The sequence below is a fragment of the Triticum urartu genome, chromosome 7, assembly GCF_003073215.2.
Source record: "Triticum urartu cultivar G1812 chromosome 7, Tu2.1, whole genome shotgun sequence".
In the NCBI taxonomy this organism is placed as follows: Eukaryota; Viridiplantae; Streptophyta; class Magnoliopsida; order Poales; family Poaceae; genus Triticum; species Triticum urartu.
Genome location: NC_053028.1, coordinates 707,217,658 through 707,229,311, shown reverse-complemented (window position 1 = coordinate 707,229,311; position 11,654 = coordinate 707,217,658). Strand labels below are relative to the sequence as shown.

The following is an 11,654-nucleotide window of genomic DNA, read 5'->3' as shown; positions in this document are numbered from 1 at the left end:
AAACTGTACACAGGTTAATCTGGACTCTCCAATCAAATCAACTTAGACACATCCTGCTGTCCATATTAAGTTAATGGTCTGCCATACAAATCAACAGTTCGGATTAAATGTTCTGTCGCAGACGCGGTGGTCTGCCAACCGTCTTAGCGCTCCTGTCCCCTGATTTACGGATTGATTTCCCTCTCTTCTCCGCCCTTGTCGCGCGCCTCTCTCGACTGCGCAGCCGCCGCCCTTTGACACATCGATCGTCTGCGTTGACGTCTGGTCACTACGGCGATCCACAGCCGCACCAAGGCGAGCCAATCAAATCACCAGCACAAAGTATACCACAATGGGGAAAACACGGGAAAGGAATTGGGGGCGGGCGGCTCACCTGCGCATTGTGAGCAGGATCTTCTGGACGGGGGTTTGGATCTGGATGGGGGTGAGAGCGAGAGTGGAGCACGCTGGTTTCCAGCAAGCTACAAGGCTTCAGCCGAAGGGGCGGCTGCATGCACGCGGCCACCATCTCCGCCGCCTCCTCAAGACGAGGCCGCCATCATCGAGCTCCACTCCGACGCGCTTGCTACACCCCCCCCCCCCCCCCCCCCCCCCCCCCCCCCCCCCCCCCCCCCCCCCCCCCCCCCCCCCCCCACACACACACACACACACCTCCCACGTGGTCTGTACCACCTCTCACCATGACGCCCGCAACTCTGGATCCAGGCAGTGGCCCCAGCCCCCGCTCCCCCTCGGGAGGAGGAAGAAGGCTTGGCGTGCTACATCCCCTTCAAGGTCTACATCCTACGAACTTTGTTTGATTTTCTTCATCCAATCTTTTACAGCATGGGAGCGACGTGGTAAATCCATCCACCTGGTTGCTAAACTGCATTGCGCTCCGCTAATCTGAATTCCCACCAGAGATCATGGTGAGTGATTTCAGTGTACCACCGCATATTTTGAGGGCCAAGAATTTTATTTATGTTTGATGATTTGCTGAACATGTTGTATGTACATCAGAGACCCTCATTTATCTCACGTTTTTGTAGGGCATTGGAGTGAAGGACAACATATTTGCTATCGCTATGTGGTTGTCTTCCAATATGGTTCTGTTGTGCTCTTTAATATTGGTGATCATGAAGCTGAGCAACATCTTTATATGATCAGAAATCATGCTTCGGAATTGCTTGAGCTGGCATGTTATTTGTATAAACTGTTGGTATGTCCATACTATTCACTAGCTGGCCTGTTATAGTGACTGCTGATATTTGATAAAGACCATTGAGGATCAAGAGATTCTCTCTGAATTTAATTTGTGTTTGTTGTAGTGCATTTTTAGCGGGCACAATGCTTTGGCCTGACCTTTATATGGCTTCTGCACTGGCCTTCTTAATTGTTTGCAAAAAACTTTTTAGTTTTTACCGCTAAACATGTGCAACTTTGTACATGGTGTGGTGGGTCATGTGAGTGGCAGTCCATGCACAATTGCATGTTCGAACATGCATTATTTTAAAACATGAGAAGTTTGAGTCAAGCCTCATTTTCCAAGGGAGCAAATATCTTGAATGCTCTCTAGATATTTATACAGAACAGTTCAAATTATGTAGCTGAACCAGCATAAGTATATAGGCACCAGTCATGCCTAAGATTACCTGGGACCGACTAGGTGGCCCTGGCCTATAACAGAATAGCAAGAGTAATATGGCACCTATCGCCTAATCCACTGTATAACTCTGAACCTGTATTATATTCTCACATGATGATATTATATAGTTCTTAAAAGTTTAGACATTGTTTGAATTCAGATAATTTAAAGTGTTCTTGGTCAAAGTATCCCTCTTGATCATTACATCCGGTATGTACTGTGATTGAGCAAAGTCAACAAATTATTTCCATGTGGTTGCACGGTTTCAAGTTCTAAGGCACTACTTTAATAGGTCGATGACATGGTTGAGGAATTTACTGAAATCAATCGTATCATGGAGAAGACTGGTGACTTCACAATGAAAAGAAAGAAGCTCTTTCAACTTATGGGTGAGGCTAATTCTAATATTGCAGATGTTATCATTAGACTTGGACTTTTTGACAGGTATGTAGGTGTTGCACTCCCTCCTACATATTAGATATCATATACCATAAATTTTAGCTGTGTATGTGTTGTCATTTTCTAGAAGGAAGGAATTTCATAATGCACCAACCCATGTGTTGTGTTCTGTTATGGAACAGAAGTCATGTAACTGTCTAAAAATTAGGTAGACATAATTTGACATCTTAGCCTGGTAGGGTTATATAATATCTATAGACCAGTTTGACTACTTCAGTATTCTGTAAATAAAGGTAAGCTGTTGAGAACACTTCGGATCCCCCTCCCTATACCACACATCGTGCAGTTTGATAAAACTTGTGATATATCTTGCATGTTTGAAACCACATATTGTACGAATACCTCTGCAAGTCATTAGGTAGAGTCGGAGTTCATATGATGTACATCTTTGGTCACACTCAAGAAATTCCTTTCTGCGATTATACGTGCGTTGCACGTGCACGCTTACTAGTTGAGTGAAAACAGAAAATTCATTGATGTCGGAGCTGGCTCACGGTTGGCAGAAATAACCAATAGAATGATAAGGAGCTCATAGTTAATACAAATAACTAACAGTAGTACGTCACCGATGAGCTGAGCACCTTATATAAGTTGATTCCTCCCGGCGGCTCTTGAATTGATCCAACTGACTCCGAGCAACTAAAACATTGTCGCCAGTAAACATGTACTGTACACCAAGCTGCCACTAAATATCTAGCAGACATTGACTGGACTTAACTAAGTCAAGAAAATCTAATTAAACAGAAATATCATAGGCAAATCAAGTGCTGCATGTCGTATTACATACTGCGAGTGTTGAAAGGAAATCTTGAATTCTTGCAGGGTTGTGTCGCCCAGGAAGTTGGGCAGGTGGGTGTCAAGCCCATAGAGGACTCAATGCCAATCAAACTGCACACGCAGTAAAGGGACATGGAGGGCGAGGATGATGCGGCCAGATCAGGCACAGGCCCAACGGGCGATCCAGGGAAAACATGTTGCGGAGCTCACCTCCAGGACACCTCCTTATCTAGCCATGTCCTCTGATCCAGTCCTACTCAGCCACACAGTATGTGCGTCTCGATTACCATATCTTCTTCGTGCAATATGCATACCTGATTGCAGAGATCTACCTATAGCTTCAGGCCGCAGTATACTATGCGATAAGGCTCACAATGCCATCCAGCTACAATGATCAACACGGGAGTGCGCACGTATAATGGCTTCTTGCGAGACACCGGGACCATGCACACAGGCTTGGAGCAGGTAACCTGTGGAGAATTCCATGAAACACCCAAGCATTTATTTAGTACATCAATGCATCTCCACCGATTGATATTGAAAATAGCTTCATATAATGAAATTGAAAAGGATTACCCACCATTGCCATTAAAAATATTCTATCTCCTTCCACCGCTGGGGATGTTAGGTCTATTTGCTGCAGATTGTTAGCAATCAAAAATTGAGAAACAGTAGCACGGTCTAATGTACTTTAGAGTGGCCGAAGAAGGTGCTGGATTTGGCGCCAATTCCTCTCAGGTACCGCCGCTTCTCTAAATCCCTGGTAGCTTAGATGCGTCATGTTCGCTGCTTCCTGGCGGATTCTCCCATATTTTGCAAATTGTGTGCCACCGAGCTCCCAAAGTTGACACCACCTCATTATCTCTTCAACAAAGCTCGTGCAGCAATTGGCCAAAGAAGCATTGGCTCGTGCATACAGGTCGATATCCAATCTAGTAAGTAACGTGATTAATTTTCAGACCTGGGATGGGATATACAAAAGAAAGAATTGGCTAGAAGAAACACGGGGAAGATGATCCAATGAAGTTGTGGCCGTTTTCGCCATCTAGCGAGTCAATTATTCATCTCTCTACATCTCTCTCTCCCTTTGAAGGCCACTGGCAGAATCAGATCGCCATGTACTCCTACCGGACTGTACTGCTGTGCCCCTGCGGTGGTCAGGAGGAAAAGAGGGAACAGGAGGAGATGTGGTATTCCTGTTGCGCAACTGCATGAGAGCGATGCGAATATATGTTCGCGTGCGGCGGCTCGGAGAATAGATCGGATGGGAATGTCAAGTGGTAGGGAAGATGCGATGGACTTTCTAGCCTATTTTCCCGGGGAGATTGAGACGTGGGAGAGGGAAAGAGGATTTTCTTTCCTATTTTTCTGGGGAGATTGAGACGTGGGAGAGCTAAAGAGGATGCGACTATTGGTGGACCCAGAAGCATCGTTGTTAGTTTTTTTTTTTTTTTGAGATAGAGCGCACTTAGATCTAATCCGTTAATTATGAGTTTTAAGTTATGGGTCCACCAAATCAACGACCAGATGTTTCTAATTAATGTGGTAATTTCTAGCTTATTTCTCTTTTTCTGGTTAACCCGTCAAATACTTTTTATATATAAACTAGCACATATGCCCGTGCGTTGCAACGGGAAAAAACAAATCCTCGCATGTTCCAAGCGACCCATCGGTGTTGCCACTCTCTTCGCCATCGTGGTCATGTTGTCCATCTATTCATGACGAACACGATCAATCTCAGGTAATGAGCTTGATCGTGACACTCTAGCACACACCTTTAGCAATCCCATCATGTGCCTCGCAACGGAAAAAATTATCCCTACACCCTCCTACCAGAACAGAACACATCTAAATTGATGCCTACAAAATTGATGCCTCTATGCTAGCAATTTTTTTGTTAAATTGAAAAATAATATAAATTTATTTTTAAGCTACCAAAACTTTGATTAGCTGTTACCACTAAGACAGAAAGTCTGGAATCGAGACACGTATTATTCAGTACATCAAAATATTCAGAGTAGTGGGGGAAAGAAAAAAACAATAAAAGTAGTCTTTAGAAAAGAACTACGTGGTTCACATGGTGGCTCTATTTTTATGCATGTAATGCAGTACAAATTTTATCACATTTGCAGTGAGAGGTTAAAAATTCATGATAGAGTCGACCTCTGAGTATTTAACTTTCTGTTATTTGTTTAATCCTAATGTAACGCATGGCCGCAACTTGAGTAATCAGACAGACACAAACCATGCGTTGTGAGCTGATAAAAAAAGCAGGTTGAAGATGCTCACACGGATGTCCTCATGTCCAAAAGTGAATCGCAGACCACCAATCTTTTTCAACAATCCACCTATCTTCTGCTTTGATGGCTGGTTGTAACCATATTGAAACAAAACTGATGATTCACTGAGCAGCAGTGGCGCAAAAAAAAGAAATATTTGAAAAATATAGGGTTTTGCTCACCGTTTGCACAGTATGTTGGCTCCTGCTAATGCCATGTCCTTCATCGATTACATCAGACAGATTGGTAGTCAAGATCAATTTATCAGATTCCATCAGGTGGATGGATGCCAAGGGGAAAATAAATTATCAATGAGAAATATTAATGGAAAGCATTCTCTGTAGAAAAGTGTCAGTAAAAAATTGAATTTATGTGTGGGTCTACATCTGTTAAATAGAATTGAACAACAACAAAACTGAACTATTTATGTTGTGTCTTCCTAAGCATTCACCTGCATGGCTGAAAATGCAGTGATACATATTTGATTCAGAAAACGTATGCTCATAGTATAGAAAGTACACATACTCCCTATATTCCAAGCAGACCAGGCAGGAAGTAATGTGGATAACTTATCTTGTCTGTTAATAAATATGGTGCCAAGCCTTCAGCCCAATCATCTCATCCTCGTCCAATGTAGTGGTAGAATTGTATGATAACACACAGACACATCTTAATATAATTGTTATCTGCATGCATATATATTGGCGTAAGTGTGGATGGCCAGAAAGAAATCCATACTTGACCATCCATGTTGATGGTCCTGAAGAGATCATATGCAGCTGCAGAACTTGTCATGCAAGTCAGAAAAGGGCAGCTCCTCAACCACACGCACTCATGCATAGGATAGATCAGAATACAAGATGTACCTGTGAGTTTTGAGTGATTGATTACCCCATGGTGGAGGAGCGAAGAGGCAGGGGATGAGCTTGAGTAGCAGGCGGCCATTTAGACTTATACAATCCCCTGTTGTTGGCTTCTTGCTAATCTGGATATACACAATGATTGAGCACCTTCGCTCAGGCTCGTCATCTCCCTCAACGAAGCAGGTAGACATGGAGACGGAGGGGAGCGGTCACCGCACGCCCCTGGAACTGCCGGTCCATGCCATAGACAGCCCCGCTGCCGCAGTCCACGATCCGCGCGGCCTCGTCTCGCGGGTTGCAGAACCTCATGACACGGAGATCTCGGACCTCTCCCTCTTCGCATGTCGCCAGTCGTGGCCAACTTCGTCGCCCAAATCATGGCGCCTACTTGGGCGGCCGTGCGAGCGCCGGCGTACATCGCGTATTTGTGCCAGGCCAGGTTGCGAGGGGTTGGCTTTTTATATCGATCTTGAGCAGGAGACATGTTTGGTCAGATCAGGAATCTGCATCTGTTATGGGCCACGTGACGGAACCGCGCGGGATTACATATTTAAGTTTTTACAGGCCCAATAACGCAGACCCACCAACGTTCGATGCACGTCGCCTTGTTCCCGAACTAGTACCACCTCACGTATATGTTTTAAATTCAAACTGAAAGCGTAAATTTACGGGAAGAAGCGTATTTTGACGGTGAACCCACAGAGTCAATCCGTGCTTTATTATTAGGGAAAGATAGATGGAATCATTATGGAATGCCCAGTTTATCAAAACTGTTGTTGCTCTATTGGTGATTTGGGCGACAGGCCAGAAAGCAAGCCACGAGAACATCTTTCAGATCCCTTTGGATGTGCAAAACTTCATTGGGCAATTTTATGGCTGAACTCGCTATTGTTCAAACACTTCCACAACCATCGGCAGGTTGCTCTTTTGGCGATATGGGTGTCACGTTGGAAAGTGATTCATGAGAACATCTTTCATAGCCCTTTTGCTCTGAAAATTTTCATTTGCAATTTTATGGCCGAACTGGCTATTGTTCAAACACTGTCACAACCCTCGGCAGGTCCCCGACAGCCCCGCCCAAGTGCGCCCAATTGGGTTATTCCTTGAGATCATATGGTGAAAATAAAATTTCGATGATGTTGTTCTAATGGCAGAGAACCGGGGTGTGGAAGCTACCTGAATGGGTGTTGGCGCCGGAGCTCGAGCTCTCTCTCTCTCCCTCTACCTCAAATCTCTCAATCTCTTTCTCTCTCTATCTATCTATCTATCTCTCTCTCTCTCTCTCTCTCAAAGTTCTTGTGTTTGTTTTCAATTTTCTCCAGTGTTATTGACCAAGCAATTTGAATATGTTTCACCATGAATGTTTTTAGTGTAGATCCTAGGAACATTGGTGGAAGCCCATCGGCTACACATACAAATATTTCAAAAAGATGTTGGAAAGCTCGAGTGAGTTAAGGGGCAGAGTCGTTCTCTTCCACAAGAGCTAGAGGATAAATAGTTGATGTGGTATATGCGTTATGTACATGACACCATATTACTTGTGTGAGCGGTGTTCTAGATCAGTTTTTACAGTATGCTTGACATTCTATTACAGAAGTGGACCTCTGATGAACTTGATAAATATATTTACCAATGGATGGTAGGTTCCGTAGGATGCCAAAATTAACATGGTACTTTGCCACACCTATTGTTTCAGTTCATTTGAGGGAGTATATAGTTTTCCATTTCGTGTTGTTGCATTTACATGCTTTACTATCACCACATAATTTTGTATTTGTTGGAAATATGCCCTAGAGGCAATAATAAATTAGTTATTATTATATTTCCTTGTTCATGATAATCGTTTATTATCCATGCTATAATTGTATTGATAGGAAACTCAGATACATGTGTGGATCCATAGACAACACCATGTCCCTAGTAAGCCTCTAGTTGACTAGCTCGTTGATCAATAGATGGTTACGGTTTCCTGACCATGGACATTGGATGTCGTTGATAACGGGATCACATCATTAGGAGAATGATGTGATGGACAAGACCCAATCCTAAGACTAGCACAAGATCATGTAGTTCGTATGCTAAAGCTTTTCTAATGTCAAGTATCATTTCCTTAGACCATGAGATTGTGCAACTCCCGGATACCGTAGGAGTGCTTTGGGTGTATCAAACGTCACAACGTAACTGGGTGACTATAAAGGTGCACTACAGGTATCTCCGAAAGTGTCTGTTGGGTTGGCACGAATCGAGACTGGGATTTGTCACTCCGTGTAAACGGAGAGGTATCTCTGGGCCCACTCGGTAGGACATCATCATAATGTGCACAATGTGATCAAGGAGTTGATCACGGGATGATGTGTTATGGAACAAGTAAAAGAGACTTGCCGGTAACGAGATTGAACAAGGTATCGGGATACCGACGATCGAATCTCGGGCAAGTATCGTACCGCTAGACAAAGGGAATTGAACGGGATTGATTAAGTCCTTGACATCGTGGTTCATCCGATGAGATCATCGTGGAACATGTGGGAGCCAACATGGGTATCCAGATCCCGCTGTTGGTTATTGACCGGAGAACGTTCTCGGTCATGTCTGCATGTCTCCCGAACCCGTAGGGTCTACACACTTAAGGTTCGATGACGCTAGGGTTATAGGGAAAGTATGTACGCGGCTACCGAATGTTGTTCGAAGTCCCGGATGAGATCTCGGACGTCACGAGGAGTTCCGAAATGGTCCGGAGGTAAAGATTTATATATGGGAAGTCCTGTTTTGGTCACTGGAAAAGTTTCGGGTTTTATCGGTAACGTACCGGGACCACCGGGAGGGTCCCGGGGGTCCACCAAGTGGGGCCACCAGCCCCGGAGGGCTGCATGGGCCAAGTGTGGGAGGGGACCAGCCCCAGGTGGGCTGGTGCGCCCCCCCACAAGGGCCCAAGGCGCCTAAAGGGGAGGAAGGGGGCAAACCCTAAGGGCGGATGGGCCTTAGGGCCCATGCCTGGTGCGCCTCCCTCTCCCCCTCCCCTTGGCCGCCCCCTAGATGGGATCTAGGGGCTGCCGCCACCCCTAGGGAGGGAACCCTAGGTGGGGGCAAAGCCCCTCCCCTCCCCCTATATATACTTGAGGTTTGGGGCTGCCCAAGACATGTGAATTCTCTCCCAGTTGGCGCAGTCCTACCCCTCTCCCTCCTCGTCTCTCGTAGTGCTTAGCGAAGCCCTGCTGGAGTCCCGCGCTCCTCCACCACCACCACGCCGTCATGCTGCTGCTGGATGGAGTCTTCCCCAACCTCTCCTTCTCTCCTTGCTGGATCAAGGCGTGGGAGACGTCACCGGGCTGCACGTGTGTTGAACGCGGAGGTGCCGTCCGTTCGTTACTAGGATCATCGGTGATTTGAATCACGACGAGTACGACTCCATCAACCCCATTCACTTGAATGCTTCCGCTTAGCGATCTACAAGGGTATGTAGATGCACTCTCCTTCCCCTCGTTGCTAGTCTCTCCATAGATAGATCTTGGTGACACGTAGGAAAATTTTGAATTTCTGCTACGTTCCCAACAGTGGCATCATGAGCTAGGTCTATTGCATAGATTCTATGCACGAGTAGAACACAAAGTAGTTGTGGGCGTTGATTTTGTTCAATATGCTTGCCGTTACTAGTCTTATCTTGATTCGGCGGCATCGTGGGATGAAGTGGCCCGGACCAACCTTACACGTACTCTTACGTGAGACCGGTTCCACCGACATACATGCACTAGTTGCATAAGGTGGCTGGCGGGTGTCTGTCTCTCCCACTTTAGTCGGATCGGATTCGATGAACAGGGTCCTTATGAAGGGTAAATAGCAATTGGCATATCACGTTGTGGTCTTTGCGTAGGTAAGAAACGTTCTTGCTAGAAACCCATAGCAGCCACGTAAAACATGCAAACAACAATTAGAGGACGTCTAACTTGTTTTTGCAGGGTATGCTATGTGATGTGATATGGCCAAAGGATGTGATGAATGATATATGTGATGTATGAGATTGATCATGTTCTTGTAATAGGAATCACGACTTGCATGTCGATGAGTATGACAACCGGCAGGAGCCATAGGAGTTGTCTTAATTTATTTATGACCTGCGTGTCAACATAAACGTCATGTAATTACTTTACTTTGTTGCTAACCGTTAGCTGTAGTAGTAGAAGTAATAGATGACGTGACAACTTCATGGAGACACGATGATGGAGATCATGATGATGGAGATCATGGTGTCATGCCGGTGACGATGATGATCATGGAGCCCCGAAGATGGAGATCAAAAGGAGCAATATGATATTGGCCATATCATGTCACTATTTGATTGCATGTGATGTTTATCATGTTTATACATCTTATTTGCTTAGAACGACGGTAGTAAATAAGATGATCCCTCATAAAAATTTCAAGAAGTGTTCTCCCCTAACTGTGCACCGTTGCTACAGTTCGTCGTTTCTAAGCACGCCGTGATGATCGGGTGTGATGGATCCTTACGTTGACATACAACGGGTGTTGACGAGCCTAGCATGTACAGACATGGCCTCGGAACACATGCAAACACTTAGGTTGACTTGACGAGCCTAGCATGTACAGACATGGCCTCGGAACACAGAAGACCGAAAGGTCGAGCATGAGTCGTATGGTAGATACGATCAACATGAAGATGTTCACCGACGTTGGCTAGTCCGTCTCACGTGATGATCGGACACGGCCTAGTTGACTCGGATCATGTAATCACTTAGATGACTAGAGGGATGTCTATCTGAGTGGGAGTTCATAAGATGAACTTAATTATCCTGAACATAGTCAAAAGATCTTCGCAAATTATGTCATAGCTCGCGCTTCAGTTCTACTGTTTAGATACGTTCCTAGAGAAAATTTAGTTGAAAGTTGATAGTAGCAATTATGCGGACTAGGTCCGTAAACTGAGGATTGTCCTCATTGCTTCTTAGAAGGCTTATGTCCTTAATGCACCGCTCAGTGTGCTGAACCTCGAACGTTGTCTGTGGATGTTGCGAACATCTGACATACACATTTTGATAACTACGTGATAGTTCAGTTAAACGGTTTAGAATTGAGGCACCGAAGACGTTTTGAAACGTCGCGAAACATATGAGATGTTTTGAGGGCTGAAATTGGGATTTCAGGCTCGTGCCCACGTCAAGAGGTATAAGGCCTCCGACGATTTTCTTAGCCTGCAAACTAAGGGAGAAAAGCTCAATTGTTGAGCTTGTGCTCAGATTGTCTGAGTACAACAATCGCTCGAATCAAGTGGGAGTTGATCTTCCAGATAAGATAGTGATGTTTCTCCGAAGTCATTACCACCAAGCTGCTAGAGCTTCGTCATGAACTATAATGTATCAGGGACATATATGATGATCCTTGAGATATTCGCAATGTTTGACACCGCGAAAGTAGAAATCAAGAAGGAGCATCAATTGTTGATGGTTAGTGAAACCACTAGTTTCAAGAAGGGCAAGGGCAAGAAGGGATACTTCATGACACGGCAATTCAGCTGCTGCTCTAGTGAAGAAACCCAAGGTTGAACCCAAACCCGAGACTAAGTGCTTCTGTAATAAGGGGAACAGCCACTGGAGCAGAATTACCCTAGATACTTGGTAGATGAGAAGGCTGGCAAGGTCG

The 11,654-nt window shown here is 45.1% G+C and overlaps 1 pseudogene; it reads left to right on the top strand.

Moving 5' to 3' along the window:
• The first annotated feature begins 331 nt into the window (after nucleotides 1–331).
• LOC125519527 lies at nucleotides 332–1,340 on the top strand (annotated as a pseudogene).
• The last annotated feature ends 10,314 nt before the right edge of the window (nucleotides 1,341–11,654 follow it).